Here is a 5,906-nt window from a genome sequence, read left to right on the forward strand (position 1 = left end):
GAACCACACCCATAATATGAGTTAACCTATTTTGGAAATATAAACTAGCATTAATATTATAATATAACAAGCAACAACAAAGTATTAGGGAAGTAAATCATGCCACAAAAAAAAGGCATGTTAACATAAATAAGCAGTACACTGTAAAATAAAAACCACAACATAACTACCATTAACATTGTAACATAATAAGCAACAACAACCAACAGTACATTGTTAACCCCAAAAGGAAGTAAATCATGCAACGACAAAAAGCAAAATGTTAACAACAACTAACAACAACTACCCATAACAAATAAAAAAAATCAACAACAACAACTAACAACAAATCATGTAAAACATAACAAAGTCTTCAATCTTCATGCCTAGTTGAACTCGTGCAATTCTCAAGGTCTTCATCAGATTCAGAGTTAGTTACATTCAGATTCATAAGGTCATTCACAATAGCTTCTACCTTCTTCATCTTTTCAGGGTTAAGATTCCTGAAATGAATCTTCTTATTTCCCGTTCCATCAGAAGGTACAACAACATACAACAACAAAAAACATAAACTATCGAACAAGGAAGAAGTAGAATACCTTTATATATGAAGCGAGAGCTAATGACGAAGAAGAGATAAAATGGGTGCTAGGGTTTCTCTGTGATAGATACGATGATATTGTCAAGAAGCGAGATCTAATTCGCTTATATTATAAATATGTAAACAATTTCACCATGTTTGTATTAAAAAACCGTGATAAATGTAATGAATTTCACAATGGTTCTCACTATCAACCGTGGTGATAGGTATTTCAATTTAATTTATATATTATAGTTATAAGCACAACATCAATTGTAAAGAAAAAGTATGAAATTGTTGGATCTGAGATTCGAAATGTGTCACTCCATAAATGTATAATCACGATTTATTAGTTTGACTGTAATGCAAGGTATTTTCGTAAATATAAATAAAAAATCGCATCCGTAATTGAGGTATTACCATGGTTAACAAACAGACCATTGAAGTTTAGTATGACGAAAGGTCTATTTTGTAGTAGTTATGATCCACGTAAGCCTCATATGGATGCTATAGAGAGGATATTAACATATTTGAAATCCACTCCAACTAAAGGAATATTGTTCTCAAAACAATGGTCACTTGAGGGTAGAAGGCGAAGGTTGCGAGAAACACAAAAAAAGGGGTTTGAATTGGGTTTCTAAAACAAAAGCTTTTTCAAAACCAACTCAATCAAACAATAACACGAACAAGAAAATTAACAAAGTTATTTTTATACTGGTTTGCTGATAAGGAAGATACCTCCAGTCCACCCTACCAAGGTGATTTTTCCTTCTCAACAAGGACTTAATCCACTATAATCGAAACTGATGACAGACACCATAAATACAAACCGTGTTTGTCTTCTTGAGTCTATTTGACTAAAACCTAGTCACTCAAGGAAACCACTCAAACAACTTTGAGATTTACAAGTTTGTGTTTACAAGTATTGAATCTAAGAAAGCATATTAAAACAAGTTAAATACAATGAATATCTTCACACGATAACGAGCAAAAACTCTTGTGTGTTTATAAAAACTATACACAAAAATAATATGAAGTTCAGCAAAAGTGTGTGTATGAGCATAATTTTAGTGTAGTGAATTAGAAGCTTCTTCCATTCTTCCAAGCCTCCTTTATATAGGAAGTTGAAATATCAGTTGGAGGGTAGAATTGGAATAGAAAATTGCAGTTGTCTCTTTGTGCAACGGTTTACATATAGGAGAAAAAATGGTACAATAGTGGAAGGAAGGGTGCTCTTGTACTGTGTACTACTTTTCTGATGTAAAAAACCTTTTGATCTTATCTTCTAATCTTCAGAGAGTTCTGACGAAATGATATTGAAGCATGCTTAGAATGATTAAGAGACTAGTTGACAAAATCTTCAGAACCTCGGTCTTCAAAGTCTTGACACAGTTCCTCAGAATTTGGTCTTCAGAGTCTTCAGATCTTGTTTTTCATAAGCTTCAGAACTTGAGCGGAGAATCTTGAAGGCTGACAATCCTCCAGAGACTATTCAATCAGAGTCATATTCATAAGCTTTAGCACAAACAATCATCAAAACCGTTGTCTAAGAGCTTTCTAGAACTCAACAACCTCTTGTAGAGCACTTGTATCTCTTCAGAGTCAGAGTGTGTTGATTCCAGAATTTGATGACGTCATACGTCAGTTCTTCAGAGTCAGAACATGTTAGCAAAAGCTACACACTAGATAAAAACCATTAGTGTAGAAAATTATTCTCTAAGAAACAATGCATTATTATCATTAAAACTAAAGGCCAGATGCATAACCAAATATTTGTAGGATCAAGCGCTTACCACTGCGCTAAAAGCAATTGCTGTTAGTGAGGGTGCAACTTTATTTCCTTATAGTATGAGCCCTCAGGGGCTGCACCTAAAGCGAGGTTTGTAAGCTCCCTCTAAGCGCCATGGGTTGGGATGTTAAGCCCATTCATCTTGTGGCAAGTTATTTTCATGGAAATTATAATTATAATGATGATGTAATATATATTGCTTCCGTATAGATATACTAAATAAAAAGGAAGCAACTATGAATGATTTATCTATTATGAAAGACATTAATTAGTGTTTATTTATCTATTTTACAACCGATTAATTAGTGTTTATTTATCTATATTGAAAGCTTTATTTTTCTTTTAAAAACAGTTAAATAACCATCGACAGTTATATTGGTACCCACTTCCATACCGTAAAATCAACACAAGGAGTAATGGATTTTAAAGATGAAAACAGTGACATGCAAAATACACACATTGTTTTCATATAGAGATATGCATCAGTATCATGAAAAGTTACACAATGTTTATTCCTAAAACTCAAGTATATATGTTATGGTCTTCACTACCTGCATTTCAGCATATTCACGCTCTTAAAAATGAAATAGAGACATAATCAGTTTGCAAATTAAAAAAGAGTATACAATTCTTACAAATGAAATAGAGACATAATCAATTTGCAAATTAAAATTAAATTGATAAAATATAATAATTATGAATTTCTGAAGTTGAAAAATCACTTTGTATACATGGTAAAAATCCTAATAACCATAGAAATATACCTCCGGATGAAAAAAAAAAGAGAAAAAAAACTAGTTACTTGATCCTCCAATCGAAAGAAGGCTTTCCTTGTAAAGTCTGGTATAACAACAATAATCTTCTCCTTTAATCCCAAGCTCCTCAATTATTTGGGTGCTCAAATCAACATAGGCTAGCCCATCATCTATTTTTCTAAAGAAAATGTATCCGTCAAATCCAATTGGGGCCAGTCAATGGAAGGCATGGGGCCACAAATAAATAGTTTGATCCATGATTCTTTCACACCGAGTTCACCCAGAATAGATATGTGAAAAATATTATTCTTGTCATGATTTGTGATACAAGCAATTGATCCATTTAACCCCGTCAAGTATCCATCATCCAAATCAGATCTTTCATCAATGGGCGTTCTAAAGAACACCTCATGACTCATGTCAAATGACATCATAAATATTTGATCATGTTTACCCTTAACCAACCAATGACATGCACCATTCATGTACAATTCCTCCCCATTAAATGGGTTACCAACACACCATTGAGCCATATCATCCATGTGGAGTATCTTCCAAGAATTATTTCTTAGACTATATATCTCAAAAAAGGAGAAATACATTATACCTTGTGGTGGAGGAGAATCAGGATCATAGTCATTACAACTTGAGCTATCAAACGTTACATATTGAATCACCTTAAAGTCATCTCTTACTTGGTCATAACCAAACCCATGAAAGTCATGAAACACGCCAAGGCGAGGGTGTTTTGGTACAAGCTCATCGGGGCTAGGAGGAATGACAACGAATTCTTCGATAGCTGGGTTCCACAATACATATTTGACCTTATTAGAATCTCTCCTTACATCCTTTGTCCCGATACAAAAAACACCGCTAACACTTGTTTTTCCCAAAATATTAAGATAAAAGTCATCCTCTTGAAATGGAGGTGGCAAAGTTAATTTGATTCTACTATCGAGCAAATTCAATTCAGGATGGTAACGATCAGCACAATCACGTTTAAATATGAGGAGATATGTACGATGATCGTCAGAATTGCTATGAGATATGAAGTGGTTGCGGAACATATTGATGAAATGAGAATTTTCAAATAAAATGGACCATGATTTGCGTACGCAACCAAAACACTTCAATGATTTAACGGGGAGTTTCGAAAGAACATGGAAGGCAACATCATCGTCAATATACTTTCTGCTAACCTTTGAATCAGACCACTTGTTAAACCGCAGTGATAGCTTCTGCTGATAATCCATGAACAAGTTGAACGGTGATGATTTCTTATGTTGATAATCAGTGGTCGAGTTTAACAGCGGTGATTACTTCTACAAATAATCTATGGTCAAGTTGAACGACGGTGATTGCTTCTGCAAATAATCCATGGTCGAGTTGAACGGTGGTGATAGCTTCGGCTGATTCCGCTTACAAAGAGAGGAAATTTCTTCAATTCATCGATACCGCTGTTGCTTGTGTTTTCTTCTTGTGTTATATATATATATATATATATATATATATATATATATATATATATATATATATATATATATATATATATATATATATATATATATATATATATATATATATATATATAATTAAATTTACTCAAATGACCTATTTTTTCAAAAAATTCTCAAAAGCCAATTTTTTTTAGTAATTTGCTTTTGAATACAATTATTTTTATGTTTAATGATTCTATGAATACAACAACTCTTTTTTTGAAAATTTGGAGCCCGGTTAATTTAACTTTTAAATATTATTATTATAATGAAATAAAATTTTATGGAAAAATAATTAAAAAAAATTCATAAAAGATTTAAATGTAAATTAAGTTCAAATAGTTTTTAAAATGCTAATTTAAATATTTTCTTATTTTACTAAAACTTATTTTGGATTTTAATATTTTTTTAAAATTATTTAATTTTGAAGTCATTTCAAATCATTTTTCATAAATATCATTTTTGAGATACAATTTTTAGTCTAAATTGTAATTACGATTATATTTTAATTTTTAATAACGTATGTCTATATTATAATATATCAAAACTAGTCTTTAAATTTAGAAAAAATAAATATAAATAAAATTTATAAGATTTTGAAAACCAATTTTATACAATTTATTTTTGAAAATACAAAAGAAAATAAAATAATTAAAGCTAAAACAGACCCTTCATTTGATTTAGATTTTGTGAAAAATCATTCTAAAATGTAAATCAAACTGAATATTATTCATTGATTCTGATTTTTTATCTTTAAATTTAAATTAAATGAATTAATATTCAAACTAAATAAACTCATTGTACCTCTATTATAGTAAGTCTATATTTAAATTAATTTTGGTAAAAACAAATCAAATAACCTGATTATAAAAATTATTTTTAAGGAAAAAAAGCAAATATTTTTTAATAAAAGATAATGAGTTTAGTGGATGTCCACGGTCTATATATATTTTATAAAATTAATTTTTTAATTGTAATTTTTAATATAAACTTTTGCCTTAAGAACACAAGTTATCATTAATTTTTTTTATAGAATCTCTCAATAAAAAATCACTAATCTATTAAATTATTTAATTTTGTTTTAAATAATAACATAATTTGATGAGATCCGCACCTTGTCATTGAATAATGGTATAAAATTATTTTTTATTATGAGTAATTATATATATATATATATATATATATATATATATATATATATATATATATATATATATATATATATATATATATATAACATTGTTCCGAGAATTTTAAATTTTCGATAGTTCAAGAAAGTTGGAGTTTTTCCTTAATTTTTAGAATTT

At 29.7% G+C, this 5,906-nt stretch overlaps 1 pseudogene; it reads right to left on the minus strand.

Annotated features, from left to right (window-relative positions):
- Positions 1-3,142: 3,142 nt before the first annotated feature.
- On the minus strand, positions 3,143-4,356 carry LOC127096547 (F-box only protein 8-like; annotated as a pseudogene).
- Between the last annotated feature and the right edge of the window lie 1,550 nt (positions 4,357-5,906).

The sequence above is a fragment of the Lathyrus oleraceus genome, chromosome 6, assembly GCF_024323335.1.
Source record: "Lathyrus oleraceus cultivar Zhongwan6 chromosome 6, CAAS_Psat_ZW6_1.0, whole genome shotgun sequence".
NCBI classification, from domain to species: domain Eukaryota; kingdom Viridiplantae; phylum Streptophyta; class Magnoliopsida; order Fabales; family Fabaceae; genus Lathyrus; species Lathyrus oleraceus.